We start from the raw sequence: 15,668 nt of genomic DNA on the forward strand, positions 1-15,668 counted from the left end.
CTGATTGAGGGGCCAGAGTGTGGGAGGAGGCTGAGTGCTGGCTGTATAATTAAGACCTAAGAGAGGTACAGAACAACACCCACACACTCACTTCAACCCTGGGAGAAAGCCTGAGACCAAAGTGAACCATGAAGGTCAAGGGTGGATGCTGCAGGAATAAGGGGATAAAGCTCTGTCTTCCTCATTGAGCACCCTTGCTGGGTAGATCTCTCCTCTGGGACTGTGACCCTCTCTCTGTAAACCAAACTGTCACCAGTCTGAGGTCTTATGTGAAGATGGATCTTCCACATATCAAATTAGGTTCTAGGCTTAACAAGAGTCTTCTTGGCACATACTTAGTGGGATGACATTAGTGATGGGGGCCTAAACCCTGCTGTAAGCCATGGTGCTCCATGGCCTGCAGGGTCCTTTGGTGGGGGAGAACTGTGGTCCAGTGACTGCAGGGGCCTACTTGCCATGGGCAGAAACCCAGGATGTCAGTCATCACATATGTGTTTCATCAGAGGGGTCACGTGCTTCATGGTAGGCAAACCAGAAAGGAGCATGTGCCAGGAGCTAGGATGCAAGGGCAAGGCTGTCTGAGAACCTCAGTTACTGACCGCAGCTGCATTTTCCACGGGCCACATGCTGTTGGAACTAGACTTTGGTGCAAGCAAGTTTAGAGGGGTTCTCCATGGTGGGAGCTGTGTTCTCTCCTGATGGCACTCTGCCCATGCCAGCCTTGTGGTGTGAAGACAGAATGAGGATTGGGTGGGCTCAGTTTCTCAGCTGTGAAACCTGCATAAAAGGAGCTGAACCTCAGATATTCAGGCTTATGGACTGTCAGTGAGACCATGCTCCTTGCCTCTGATCCTTTCCTGCTTCCTCATCCTACTTCTTCACCAGTGAGCCTGAAAAGTAGGCATGGATATAGGAATGGAGGATGGAGGCTCCAGCCCAACAGCACAGTGGTGCTGACCAGTGAGGCATGGAAGTCCTCATGTGTTGCCGAGGCTCATCGTCCAGCATAGATGCAGGCAAAGCCCAGTGAAGATTTCAAAGTCAAGAGGAGAGTGTACTCAGAAGGCTGTGCCTGGACATCTGTGACTCTAGAATGAAGCTTGCTCAGAGGCAGAGGGGAAACCAGTCAGTTGGTTAGAGAAAAGCCTTTAGCTCTGCCACTTAAACTAACAAACTTACAAATTACCTGACAGGCTTTGGGACAACATGAGGAAGCCTCAGAAGACTAGGGTCAACTTCCTAGCAAGTTTTGTTCTAACAAGAGGGGGAGGAAGCCCTGTATTTTAGCAAATAGCTGGGAGAGGAGGAACGAGCCAAGTGAAAAGGCAGATGAGGCTGGCAGCCCCGGGCAATCTTCAAAAAATTACTGGGAGAAACCCAGGGGGAGAGAGGAAGCTGTTGATGGGAGGTTCTGTTCCTGGTGGGGGTGGGGGGTTGCTGTTCTGCTGCAGAACTTGGAAAGCTGAGTCAAGCCATGGTGCTTGATTTAGCTTGGCTTGGTCTTTCTCAGGTGGAGCATTTGACAGGCACCTGCAGAGGTCTCTCTGGACCCCAGAGAGCTCAGACTACAAATCATCATTAGCAAAAGGTTCACAGCTTAGGTTAAGAAATGAGAAGGGACTAGGTCCATCTTCAGCAGATGAAGAAACCAGGAGGCACTCTTTTCTGCACAGAAGCCAAAGACAGCAGCCTTAAAATGTCTTGGGCCAGTTTGAAGAAGTATAGGGAAAAGAGCAATGGTTGTAAGGAAAGCAGGGCCCTTAGTTTTGTTTGGAAGTTGCTTATTATAATTGTGGATTCCATCATCACCTGGGGTGTGGGAACCCTTGAGAATAGAAAAGGGGAATTCGGAAGTTTTAACGCATAGCCTATACATGGTGAAGAGACAGGAAATGCCATGAAACCTGAAGGTGCCCCCAATGCAAGTTACACACTTGTTAGCTGACAGTGGGGCTTTGGATGCCATTTTTCAGGGCGAAAGGCAGTCTGTCTAAAGGGTAGAAGGTGTCCCTAGAACATAGAAACTCTGTGTCACAACCCATTGACCGGAGACAGCTTTTAATTGACCATGGATGTTTGAGGCTAGTCTGGTGAAATTATGCACTTTTAATGGCAACTTTGAGGAGCTGAACCAGGACATGCGCTGCTCTTTTCTCTCTTTGATTCCTTGTCCATCGTCCTCCTCTACACACTGCAAGCCATCTGCCATAGTCTGTAACTGGTGACAACTGTGCAGATTTAAACTGAAGGAGAGGCATCAGGCTCTGCAAACTCCGCATTTCCAAAATCGCTGTTTGGACTGTAAGCTGACCAAATAGACACATTTAGGATTTGGGCTCCTGTTTCCCAGGCAGAAATGCAGGCCTGGGAAAAGATGCTTCTCTATCTTGACACAAAGCTTTGTCTTGACAATTCATTGGAGCATTGAGAAAATGGAACACAGAAGTCTGAGAGTTGGTGCAGCCCAATTTGGAAGCACTGGGAGGCTCCACATCCATTCTGGGGAAAATGAATTATGCTGCAGGTTCCAAAGAAGATCCTGACATTATCAGGAGCCGCTCTCACTAGGGCCCTCTGGTCAGGACCAGCCAGAGGAAGAAAAAGGAGGAGAGAAGAGATGCTTTTCAGGTATCTTAGGTCTTGAGTTGATGATGGGAGGGAGCTGGGTGAGAAATTTTACAAAGTTATAACACATTGTTACGATCCCTCACCTCGTCAGCTCCTGTCTGCTTGACAAGGACAATATCCCTTCAGGAAAATATGAAATAAAATGGAAAGTGGCCTCACGATGAAGTTACCTGAAGCAATGGCCTGATATGTTACAGAGTGTTGGGAGCAACATTAAAAAGGCATTTGTAACTGGCCACCTCCATGGCTCCAAGTGGAAGCTGATGCAGGCCTTCTCAGTCCCAGGGCTTTTATGAGAGTTGGCCCCTCATGACCACTCTTGGCAAGCCAGGCCTGGGACCCTGGGGACCCCACCTGGGAAAAATTCCTTTTAAAGAGTCACAGCCCCTCTAACATGGACATTCTAGCAAGAGTCACGTCTGGGCAGAGGGTCAGAGGCATTCGCACCTGGGAGAGGACGAAGGAGGAGCCCAGCACCAAAGGGGGCTGGAAGTTGGCGACTGTCACCACAATAATCTAATTATTACTCTGCTCCTGTCCCCTCCTGAATAACTTTTTTATTGAAGTAAAGTTGATTTCCAATGTTGTGTGTCAGGTGTGCAGAAAAGTGATTCCATTATACCCCTGCATGTGTATATCTAGTCTTTTCCAGATTCGTTTCCATTACAGGTTCGTACAAGATGCTGATAGGTTGTCTATTTGATATTTAGTAGTGCTGATAACGTCCTCAATCTACCATAACTGGGCCCATCTGAATGACACCCAACACCGCTCCTTCCTGAAGGCTTTCCTCTCAAGCTGGATGCCTGTCAAGATTCCTGCGCTGTGTGACAGCCCTCTCACTGCTGGCCCTGCAGTCAGCCCCTTCTCCACTTCCTCTAGCTGTCCTCTCACCTCATCACCACCCACCCCACCTTATTCCCACCTCATTACCGACCTCCCACTTCACCACCACCCTCCCATCTCACCACCACCCTAACATCTCATCTCCGTCGTCCCCACCGCCCCCTCACTCCCTCAGCACCACCACCTGCTCCCCACTGGCTCTTCTGGCGCCCTGGACTCCTCTGCTCCCCCCTCAGGCCTCCTTCTTCTCAGCAGTTCAACTGTCACCTCCAAAGCCCATTAACAATTCCCTGCTCATAAAAGTACAGTCTGGGAAATAAAGCAAAGTCTACCTTTTCTTTTCCTTTGTGCTTGGCCGGGTTTCAGTTGCTTGCAGGGCGCAGTGCAGAGACACCACGCCTGCACTGCAGACCCCAGTTAGGGAAGCAGCTGCGCCAGCCGTTAAAAACGGCTCCTGAGGAAACTAAGAGCAACACCGCGATTCAAGATGGCAGCGGACTGTGAACTAGGCTGTGCCTGGGATTGGGTGTGAGCCGTGTGCCCCCGCCTCCCACGGACTGCCGAGGCCCCGCCCCCCCAGGAAATGGCCTGCCGAGGCCCCGCCCCCCCTGGAAATGGCCTGCCGAGGCCCCGCTTCCCCAGCTCGGCCTGCAGAAGCCTCGACCCCCAGTCACAGAGCCTGCCTAGGCCACGCCCCCCGGCAGAGGGCCTGCCGAGGCCCCGCCCACCTTGCACATGGCCTGCCGAGGCCCCGCCTCCCTGGCACGCGGCCTGGTGAGGCCCCACCTGTCAGCGCGCGACCAGCCGAAGACGCGCCTCCCCGCGCACGGCCTGCCGAGGCCCCGCCCCCCAGGAAACGGCCTGCCGAGGCCCCTCCCCCCGACAAAGGGCCTGCCGAGACCCTGCCCAACTGGCACATGGCCTGCCGAAGCCCCTCCTCCCTGCGCGCGGCCTGCCGAGGCCCCGCCCCCCAGGAAACGGTCTGCCAAGGCCCCGCCTCCCCCGCTCAGCCTGCAGAAGCCTCGCCCCCCAGTCGCACCGCCTACCGAGGCCCCGCCCCCCCGCGCGCGCCCTGCCGAGGCCCCGCCCCCCGGCACAGGGCCTGCAGAGGCTTCTCCTACCTGGCACGCGGCCTGCCGAGGCCCCGCCTCCCCGCGCAGGGCCTGCAGGAGCCTCGCCCACCTGGCGCTTGGCCTGCCGAGGTCCCGCCCCACCGCGCGCAGGGCCTGCAGAAGCCTTGCCCTCTGGGCACTTGGCCTGCTGAGGCCCCGCCTCCCCGCGCGTGGCTTGCCGAGGCCCCGCCCCCCCAGTACTTGGCCTGCCTAGGCCCCGCCTCCCCGCGCGGCCGGCAGAATCCGCTCCCCCAAGTCACATAGCCTGCGGAGGCCCCGCACCCCCGGCGGAGGGCCTGCCATACCCTGCCTCCCCTTGCGCGGCTTGCAGAAGCCTTTCCCACCTGGCACGTGGCCTGCCGAGGCCCCCCCCTCTTCCGCGCGCGTACCGCAGAAGCCGCGCCCCCCAGTCACACAGCCGGCCGAGGCCCCGCCCCCCGGGACACGTCCTGCAGAGGCCCCGCCCCCCCGTACAAGGACTGCCAAGGCCCCGCCTCCCTCGCATGGGTCTACCGCAGGTACCCCTGTCAGCGCGCGGCCTGCCGAAGCCCCGCCTCCCCGCGAGATGCCTTCCGAGGCCCCGCCCCCCCACGTCACGGCCTGCCGAGGCCCTGCCTCCCCGCATGGCCTACCGAGGGGGTTCCCCCCCCCACCAAACAGGGCCTTTTTTTTTTTTTTTTTGCCTTTTTAGGGCCACACCCACAGCATGTGGAGCTTCTCCAGGCTAGGGGTTGAATTGGAGCTGTAGCTGCCAGCCTACACCACCGCCATGGCAGCATGGGATCTGAGCCACATCTGTGACCTACACCACAGCTCATGGCAATGCTGGATCCTTAACCCACTGATCAAACCTGCAAGCTCATGGTTCCTAGTTGTTTCCATTGCGCCATGACGGGAAGTCCAGAAATTCAAACAATTAAAGTTAAAAATTGGAAAATATTTTAATCATTAAATTGTTAATGTTTTCTCTTTGTTCCTCCTTTGGAACGTGACATCTTTTCTTTTGTCCCAAGATATATGTATCAGATCTTCTGGCTACTGACTGACAACTAGGAGGTATATTTAGTTTTAGTCATTGATGATGGAAAACAACTGTTCACATGAAAGCTCTTCCAAACGTGGAGGGAGTCTTTGTGTGATGTTTTTATTTTTAGGCTAACTGTGCATTGATGTGCTTGAGAATTCTGGAATGCCAGTCTTGCTATATTTAGTTTTCAGTATCATATAGTGTTGTTCTGTCGGTTGCTTTTTATTCTTTTTGTCTTTTTAGGGCTGCACCTGCAGCATATGGAAGTTCCCAGGCTAGGGGTAGAATGAGAGCTGCAGCTCCCCCTCCACCACAGCCATAGCCACAGAAATGTGGGGTCCAAGCCTCATCTGCAACCTACACCACAGCTTACAGCAGTACTGGATCCTTAACCCACTGAGCGAGGCCAGGGATGAAACCCACATCCTCATGGTTCCTAGTCAGATTTGTTTCCACTGAGCCATGACAGGACCTCTATTCTTTCTGAATAATCTCTGTTCTCTGAGACATGAGCTGGTCACCAGTGCTGAGCTCCTCCCAGTGATGGTCTTGCTGTTTAACCAGCAGGAATCAACTGTTGAATATTGATGTGAGGGGGAAGAAGGAAACTAGTGGAAGAACACTGGGATGTCATGATTGGACAAAGATCATGCTGGCACAATAGCACAAGATAGAAAAAGAACCGTAATTACCCCAGGTGGGAGAGAAAGTGCTGGGAAACACTGAAGTAGCAATTACAGTATTGATTCTTGGATGCCCTGTGCCATGGGCCTGCTGGCACCCGTGCTTTTTATTGTGCCATTCCAGCTTTCAGAATCCTGGGGGAGACCGTGGAATCAGTTGTTTCCATCTCTGCCAATGGCCATGACAGGGCACAGGCCTTGGCCAAGCCTGGCCCATGGTGGCGCTGCTGGGCACAGCCCTAGCAAAGAGGGTGTTCTGAGCAGGGCAGCTGCAGACGTGCAACAGAAACTGTTGACATCCACAAGCCCAAATTAGCTTCTTTGTAAAACTGGGTTCCCCAAAGACTGAACGAGATGCTCCACGTGGAAGTTCTCTGTGTGCAGCCCAAGCCCTGAGCATGACTCAGGTCCTAAGCATAGTTTGGGTCCCAATCAGGGGATGGTATTGGGTCCTGCCTGGGTCCCAATCAGGGGATGGTATTGGGACCTGCTTCCCTGTCCAGCCTTCCTCAGTTGAGCTGTAGGTAACCACTGAAGTGCTTCAGACAGACTGCACCAGCATCACACCCCACCCCACCCTCAGTGCTCCTGGTGATGGGGGGCCAGCCCCCAGGTGTCTCCCCACCCATGCTCAGACTCTGCTCTCCTCCGTGAGACAGGACACACCTTCTCCTCTGTGGTGGAGTATTACCTCTGTGTCTCTTGGCTCCTGTACTCTGCTTCCTGTAAGGATGAGGATCAGACCCTTTTTGGCTGTATATCCCCAGTGCACAGTGGGTGATGGGTGAACGAATGAAAATAGCATTTAGGAAATAAATGGGCCCTCCCTAAGTTGTTCCATTCATTGTGTTGTTGCCCAGGGCATGGAGGTCTGGTCAAGCCCTTTAGAGCCCATGGCTCTGGTGAATTTGGTGACCTACCCGTGACTGCAGCTGGTTGTCACCATGGATGAGCAGGGCCTGATCAAAGTATGGAAAGCAGAGAACAGGTGTGAGCAGGCCTCCTTCTGCCTGCCTAGCTCCTCGTCTGCATTGGAGGCCTGTGACATTCCAGAGGGCCCCCTCCTGCTGAGGAGTGACCCCACTCTCAGGAGCCTCTGCTCTTTCCCAGGGTCTGTGGACACTTGCATCAGACCTGCCGTGTTGGGTGGCATCTCAAGCCAGGCCTTCCATGTGGCAGACCAAGTGATCACCCTGTTTTGTTCTGTCCCCCTAGCTTCTTGCCTGCCGCAAGAGGGCAGACTCCTCGTCCCCCTTCAGCTCTAGCATGCTGGCGGCCTGCTGCTTGCCCAGTTTCTGCAGCCTCTTGCTCTCTCACAGTGAGGTCCAGCCTTATGGGCTGCCTGTGCTTCTTTTTTTTTTTTTTTTTTTTTTTTTGCTTTTAGGGCCACATATGCAGCATTTGGAAGTTCCCAGGCTATGGGTAGAACAAGAGTTGCATCTCCTGGCCTACACAAAGCCACAGCAACACAGGATCCTAGCCACATCTGTGACCTACACCGCAGTTCACAGCAACGCTGGACTCTTTGTCCCATTAAGCAAGGCCAAGGATGAAAGCTGTGTCCTCATGGACACTAGTCAGGTTCGTTACCATTCAGCCATGGTGGGAACTCCTACCTGCACATTTTGTCTGCACACCCCAGCTTTTCTGTTTCCTGGTCTCCCTCAGAGTCTTTCCTCCTCTTGCAGTTCCTTCTCACTACTGCATGCTCCCCTTTTTCAAGTCTCAGTGAGGGCCCAACGTAACAGCTGTTCCTTTTTTTTTTTTCTTTCTTTTTAGGGCCACACCCACAGCATGTGGAGCTTCTCCAGGCTAGGGGTTGAATTGGAGCTACAGCTGCTGGCCTATGCCACAGCCACAGCAACTTTAGATCCTAGCTGTGTCTGGGACCTACACCACAGCTCACGGCAATGCCAGATCCTTAACCCACTGAGCAAGGCCAGGGGTCGAACCTGCAACCTCAAGGTTCCTAGTCAGATTCGTTTCCGCTGTGCCATGACAGGAACTCCAGTGTGAGGGCCCAACTTAAAGGAAAACTGAAGCATGTTGGACAGGATGCAGGCATTTGCCTGAGGTGATGAAGGCCTGTTGCGAGGACATTTGGTTGAGAGATGATTCTTAATCACTGGGAGGGAGCATTTGACTCCTGAGAAAGAGTGAAAGTGAGTGTGTGCTAGCAGATCAAGGAGTAGCCCTCACCTGGGGCAGCATAATCCTCTTAGAGGGAAGAGGTCTTTGAAAGTGTGGGCAAGCTGGCCTCCCAGACATCAGGATGGGCAGGCATCCAAGGACAGTTTCCTATGTGAACAGAACTAACTCTGTAAAGGACCTAAGCTCATAAACAAAAAAAGCAGGAGCTGATGACAGATTTTCTTTCTTTCTTTCTTTCTTTCTTTTTTTTTTTTTTTTTTTTTTGTCTTTTTGCCATTTCTTGGGCCGCTCCTGTGGTATATGCTAGGTTCCCAGGCTAGGGGTCTAATTGGAGCTGTAGCCGTCAGCCTATGCCAGAGCCACAGCAACTCGGGATCTGAGCCGCGTCTGTGACCTACACCACAGCTCACGGCAACACTGGATCGTTAACCCACTGAGCAAGGGCAGGGATCGAACCCGCAACCTCATGGTTCCTAGTCAGATTCATTAACCACTGCGCCATGACGGGAACTCCCCTGATGACAGATTTGTTATAAACAATTCTGTCGTTGTTTAAAGGAGACTTTGGAATAATAAGTGTAAATAAAAAGCAACTGGGGAATACATGGTCTAGATGAAGAGGAAGTGCTGTGGTTCTCCCCTGGGAATGGCAGACCACACGAATCACACTTACTTGTTGGTGAAGGACAGTTAGAAAAATTAGAATATACATCAAGTCAGAGAGCCAAAAAGAGTGAAGTTTCTAAGCCAAGATTCCAAGTGCTGAACCTGACACTGGGGCTGCTTCTGCCCTGGAGGTGTTCACTCCAAGGCTAAGAGGCAGAGCAGAGTTTTGACAGACAATTAGACAAGGGCTGGGGCCCTGTGAATCATCTTACTTTGGGAGGGTTGTCATGTCTGAAAGGGAACAGTCCCTGTGTTGGCTGCAGCTGCCCAGTTACCAGGAGGGAGTAAATGGAAATCCTTTCTGGAAGAGGATAACATCACCCCAGGCTTCTCTTTTCCACACACACTTAAAGGTAAATAGGCACATGAGATAAGAATGTGAACTAGAACCTATAGCATCAACAGCAATGTCAGTAGAGCCCCAGGGGCTTCAGATACTGCAGTTAATAGACACAGACAACAGCACACCTGTGGTGGTTCTGATGCTCAGGGAGATACATTTCAAGAGAATTTAAAGCCATGAGAAATGGTATAACAGATTTGGAAAAGAACCAAGTAGAAAGAAATTCTCAAACCAAATAACAAAGGTTAGACCTCAGTGGATGATTTAGCAGCACAGGGGACAGTTGACTCACAAAAAGCCTGGGGAGGGTCAGGGGAGCTCGTGGGCCACCAGGTGTGTTCTGTGTCTAAACTTGGGTGGTGACATGAATATTTACTTTGTGATCACTTACTGAGCTCTTGTGTTTAAGCTCTGTGTGGTTTTCCATGTGCATTCTCTGTATCACTTAAAGAGTTAAGAATTTAACAATTAAAGAACTGGAAGGTAAAAGTATCAGGAGTGGTTAGTTGAAAGAGAGGCTGAGAGACAGAGACCAGTGCTTCTGAGACTTGAATGGGGTGTGAATCACCTGTGGATCTTGTTTGAGTGAAGGTTGTGATCCACTGGGTTCCTGGGGACATCCGAGATTCTGAGTTTTTTAGAAGCTTCTTCAGAATATTGATGCTATCAGGTTACAGACCACACTTTCAGTGACAAGGCCATCAAGGATCCATGCAAAATTTTAGTATTTATTTATTTGATGTCTTAGGAGCAGGTGAGGCAGGGGGACATAAACATTTGAAGAGATGATGGTAGATGTTTTTCCGAAGTGACCAAAGATGTTAATCCATGGAATCAAGAAGGCCCTGCAAACCCCCAGCAGGGGAAATAAAAATAAATCTGCAGCTAGACCTATCAGAGTGACCTGTGACAATGGAAACCTAAGAAAACTCTACCTAACAGTAGCCAGAGGAAATAAAACTACCTTCAGTGTAATACTAATGAGACTTCTTCAGGCAGAGGGAAAAGGATCACAGATTAAATTTCAGAGAAGCAGGAAGGATTGATGAGCAACGGCCATGATGAAGGAAACATGAGGAAATCTAAATTAATATCCACTGTATAAAATAGCAACAACAATGCCTTGTGGACTGTTAACTATATGCAGAAGTAAACTACGTGACTTTAGCATTTAGGTTTGGAGAAGGTTATGAGGAACTGAAAAGTCCAAGTTCCTTGAATTATCCGAGAAGATTAAATGAACAATTAGCAGTATCCTTTATAAGGCAGGCTACACACAATAATCTCTCGTCTAACTCCCAGAAGAACAGTATATAGCATATAGCTTCTGAATCCTGAGAGGAAGATGAATGTGTCTTGTGGTGGGGCAGGATCCACCCAGACCCAAAATTTGCCTTGGTTATCAAGCCTGATGATGCCACACATGACCACGGGGTGTGAAAGGTTAATCTGTTCTTTAGAGAGCAGGGTGGGCTTCCAGGAGGCAGCTCTGGGAATGGCTGAGGGAGCAGGGAGGAGTTCCAGGCTCTGGTTTTCCCAGAGGTTTGGGGGGTGGGGCTTGAGGGAGGGTTCTCACTCCTGGGCCAGGATTTCCTGGTTTGAATTCTCTGCAGGTTCCCCTTATCAGCTTGCCTGTGGGCAAGAGAGAGTGATGGGCCTTAAAAGCTATCGGCTGTCAAATATTGAAAGTGGACTCCAACCCTTTATTATGACTCACTTCTGATGTTTGATGACTGAAAGCCTCATATTTCATTTCCCTGAACCTGAACTTGTGTTGGTAAGCCACATGGTGCTCTGTGAGGCCTGGCATCTAAGGCTAGCAGATGGGGGCAGGTTCCCTTCAGTGACTTGCTCAAGAGCTCAGGGTTGTGTGTTTTTAAAGTGAAATGAGTTCCCATCATGGCACAGTGGAAAGGAATCTGACTAAGAACCATGGGGTTGTGGGTTTGATCCCTGGACCCACTGAGTGGGTTAATGACCTGGCATTGCCATGAGCTGTGGTGTAGTTTGCAGATGTGGCTCGGATCCCATGTTGCTGTGGCTATGGTGTCGACTGGCAGCTGTAGGTCTGATTAGACCCCTAGCCTGGGAACCTCCACATGCTGTGGGTGTGGCCCTAAAAAACAACATAGATAAATAAGAAACAGTAAAGTGAAGTGAGTGTCTTAATCCCTGTCAGTCAAGAGTTTAGGGTGCCTGGAATGTGCAGAGACATATGTTACTGTTGTTTCTGTTTGGGGTGTCTGGGAGGCAAGAGGTCCTGAGGTCTTCATCCCAGAGGGAAAACCTTGGGTGAGTTTTGTTTCTGCACTTGCTGGCCGCATGGCCATACCACTGGCAATGGCCCAGGAGTGTGGACATGCACCTCCAGGGCTAGGAGTTGGTGGAGATGGAAGGCAAAGAGGACAACCTGAAGGTAAGCCATTTGTGTGGAGTGCTGGTTGTGTCCTTTGTGTGGGATCTGGGCAGTGCAGTGCTCTAGAAGTGCCAACGGCATAGGATGCTGGCAGTGCTGTACAGTGTGAGAATTCTCTTTCTCCATGTACTCATAGGGTGGCCTTCTCTAGTGTCATTGCCTGTGGCAAGGGTCTGAGGGTGGCAGGAAGCTACTTCCTCCTGGGAGAGTGTGCCCCAGATGGCCAGGCTTGCCTGCATCCTGAAGAGGTCATTTCTGTCATAGCAGAGAGGCTTCTGTGGCTGTGCTGAGCCTGAGCCAGAGCCTCAGAATGTGGCCTTATTTGGAAATGGTACCTTTTCTTTGTACTTAATGATCTCAAGAGGAAATCATCTTGGATTTCGTTTGGGCCCTTAATCTCATGGGTGGTATCTTTGTAAGAAGAGTAGAGGGCACAGAGATACACACACACAGAGAAGCCAGGTGCAGACAGAATCAACCCTGGATCTGCTGTTACAAGCCGAGGATAGCCCTAGAGCCTTTAGAGGAAGCATGGCCCTGCTGGCTATTGATTTGAGGCTTCTGGCTTCTAGAACTGTGAGAGAATAAACTTTTGCTGACTTTTTTGGTTTGTTTTGCTTTATTTTTAGGGCCACACTGGCAGCATGTGGAAGTTTCCAGGCAAGGGGTCAAATCAGAGCTGTAGCTGCCAGCCTACACCACAACCACAGCAACCTGGGATCCAAGCTGCATCTGCGATCTACACCACAGCTCACGGCAACACCAGATCCTTAACCTGCTGAGGCCAGAGATCGAACCTATGTGCTCATGGTTACTCGTTGGGTTCATTCCTGCTGTGCCACAATGGGAACTCCTAAATTTTTGCTTTTTTAAGCCACTGATTTTATTACTGCAGCCCTAGGAAACTAATATAAGACTCATCTAAAACAGAACACTTAGGAAGGGTGGAATTGAAAGGATGGGAAAATGAACTATTGCATTTGGGGTGGATAAGCAGTGAGATCCTGGTGTATAGCACAGTGAATTGCATCTAGACACTCACTTGTGATGGAACCTGATGGAGGACCATGTGAAAAAAAAGAATTTGTGTGTGTGTGTGTATGACCGAGTCACTTTACAGCATAAATCAACAGAACAATGTAAATCAACTATAACAGAAAAATAAAACCTAAAGCAAAACAAATAAATAGAAGGATGGGAAAATGGTGTGCCCTGGGGATGAGAACCAGAAGCAAGCTGACCCAGCTAGTAATGCTGGATGGGAGGGCTGGAAGGTCCTAGTCTTTCCTGGATATTAGGGGTCATCTCCAGATAATAATTAAGTCAACCTCCCAGGAAGATACAACCATGCTACTTTAGGATGCACCTCAGTATACGGCCGAAAAGTATATTGAGCAAATGCGTGGAATTTCAGGGGAAGTGGTCAAAGCTTATAGCATCATGAGAAATTTCTGTTACCCAGCTAAAGAGAGATGACCTGGGTGGGCTCTAACTCCATGAGTGCTTTAAGGGCACAGGGTTTATTCTAGCTGGTAGCAGAAGAGGAAGTCGGAGACTCAAAGGTCTGGGGGCCTTGTGTGAACCAGGTGCTGGCCACCATGCTGTGGGTGGGCCTGGGAGCAAGAACTGGCCCTGGCCCCAGCTGGCCAGGCAACCTCAGTTCTGCACCCACAGTGTCCTGAACTGCTAACAACCTGAAAAGGTCTCCAAATGCGTACGCAGCACCTTGACTCCTTGGCTCAGCTTTGTGAGTTTTCCCCTGTCCCAGGCATTATTTCAAAGTTGTTCTCTGTGTAGGTCAGTGGCTTATTTCAAGTTAAATTACATTTGTGAGCAAGGTCAGTGTCAAGTTCCTTTCTTTCTTTATTCCTTTTTTTTTTTTTTTTTTTTGAGTCTGTACCCTCACATATGGACATTCCCAGGCTAGGGATAGAATCAGAGCTGCAGCTGCCACCCTATGCCTCAACCACAGCAACACCAGATCTGCGCTGCATCTGCAACCTACACCATAGCGCCCAGCAGTGCCAGATCCTTAATCCACTGAGCAAGGCCAGGGTTTGAATCCACATCCTCATGGATACTAGTCGGGTTCATGATCACTGAGCCACAACAGGAACTCCAGGGTTCATTTTTATTTACAAATGGATATCCAGAATTTGTAGGAAAGACCATCCTTTCCTCATCGAATTACATCGTCACCTTCATTTATGAAAATATCAGCTGTCTGTGTCTCATGTATTATATGTTGAATGTGTGGGTCACTTTCCACTTATCTGTATGTCTGGCCTTATGACAGTCCCACAGGGTCTTGTTTCCTGCAGAGTATAGTTAAATTGTGACCTCCAGCATTTTTTTTTGAAAATATATCCATTTCCCTAAAATTTTTCAAGACAGCTTGTCAATTTCTACAAAACTGCTTCCTGGGATTTTGGTTACTTTGAATCTATTGATTGATTTCAGGACAACCAATATCTTAAGAAGCAGTGAACATGGCATAAATGTCCGCATTTCTGTAGGTTTTTCATCATCGGGTGCTGGATACTTTTTTGTGGGGTAATTTTCTTTGTCTTCTATGGAAATTGGTTTGCTCAAGCTTTTCTGTCTCCTAAGATCATTTTGATATGTTGCATTTTCTTAGGAAACTACCCAGTGTATCTAGGTTTTCAATTTTTTTATGCACACAATTCTGTAGAATATTCTCTTGATAATTTTTCTTTAAATTCCCTCTGCTTAAAAAATTTTCCCCCGTATTATTTCTTTTTGTGTATATGAACTTTCTCCCATTTTTTTTGTGATTATACTAATGTCTTGTCTGTTTAATATTGCTATTGCTTACTAGTTTTATATCACTGTGACCAGAGGATATTGTTTTTATTACTTTGCCATACATAAATGTAAAAAAAAATTATTTCTTTTTATGGCTGCATGCCCAGCATATGTAAGCTCCTGGGCCAAGGGTTGAATATAAGCTGCAGCTGTGGCAATGCCTGATCCTTTAACCCACTGTGCAGGAATCACACCTGCACCTCTGCAGCAACCAGTCACATTCTTTCTTTTTTTTCTCTTTAGGGCCCCACCTATGGCATATGGAAGTTCCCAGGCTAGGGGTTGAATCAGAGCTCTAGCTGCCCGCATGCACCACGGCCACAGTAAGAGCAGATGTGAGCCACATTTGCGACCTGTATCACAGCTCATGGCAATGCCAGATCCTTAACCCACTGAGCGAGGCCAGGGATCGATCCCATGTCCTCATGGATACTAATTGGTTTCATTACTGCTGAGCCACAAGGGGAACTCCCATATTCTTCATCTTGTGCCAACCTTTATTCAGTTTTTCTAACTGTGTGTGCTTGTGAGGACTGTGCTCTCCATTATTAGGGTGCAGAGGTCCAAAGGTAGTCATTCTTTTTTTTTTTTACCTTATTAAGATTGTACTTGCAGCATATGGAAGTTCCTGGGCTATGGGTCAAATCAGAGCTGCAGCTTCCAGCCTACACCACAGCCACAGCAATGCCAGATCCAAGCTGCATCTGTAAACTACACCACAGCTTGTGGCAATGCCAGAACCTTAACCCACTGAGCAAGGCCAGGGATCAAACCTGCAATGAACACTAGTTGGGTTCTTAACCCACTGAGCCACAACAGAAACTCCTAGTCATTCTTAATTATGTTGTTTATGTCTTATATTTATTTACTTTTTATCTACTTGGCTTGTCTTAGGCTGAGAATTATATTATTCTATATATATATATATATTATATATATATATATATTATATACATATACATACTTTTTT

At 49.4% G+C, this 15,668-nt stretch overlaps 1 protein-coding gene across 1 annotated transcript in view; it reads right to left on the minus strand.

The window, feature by feature from the left end:
- LOC146396342 (uncharacterized) overlaps positions 1-15,668 on the minus strand; it is a 223,962-nt gene that overhangs the window by 764 nt on the left and 207,530 nt on the right. The window lies entirely within an intron of this gene.

The sequence above is a fragment of the Sus scrofa genome, chromosome 14, assembly GCF_054392235.1.
Source record: "Sus scrofa isolate SSC_HxYL_T2T_F1_AM1 chromosome 14, Sscrofa_HxYL_maternal_Yorkshire_Landrace_v2.0, whole genome shotgun sequence".
NCBI classification, from domain to species: domain Eukaryota; kingdom Metazoa; phylum Chordata; class Mammalia; order Artiodactyla; family Suidae; genus Sus; species Sus scrofa.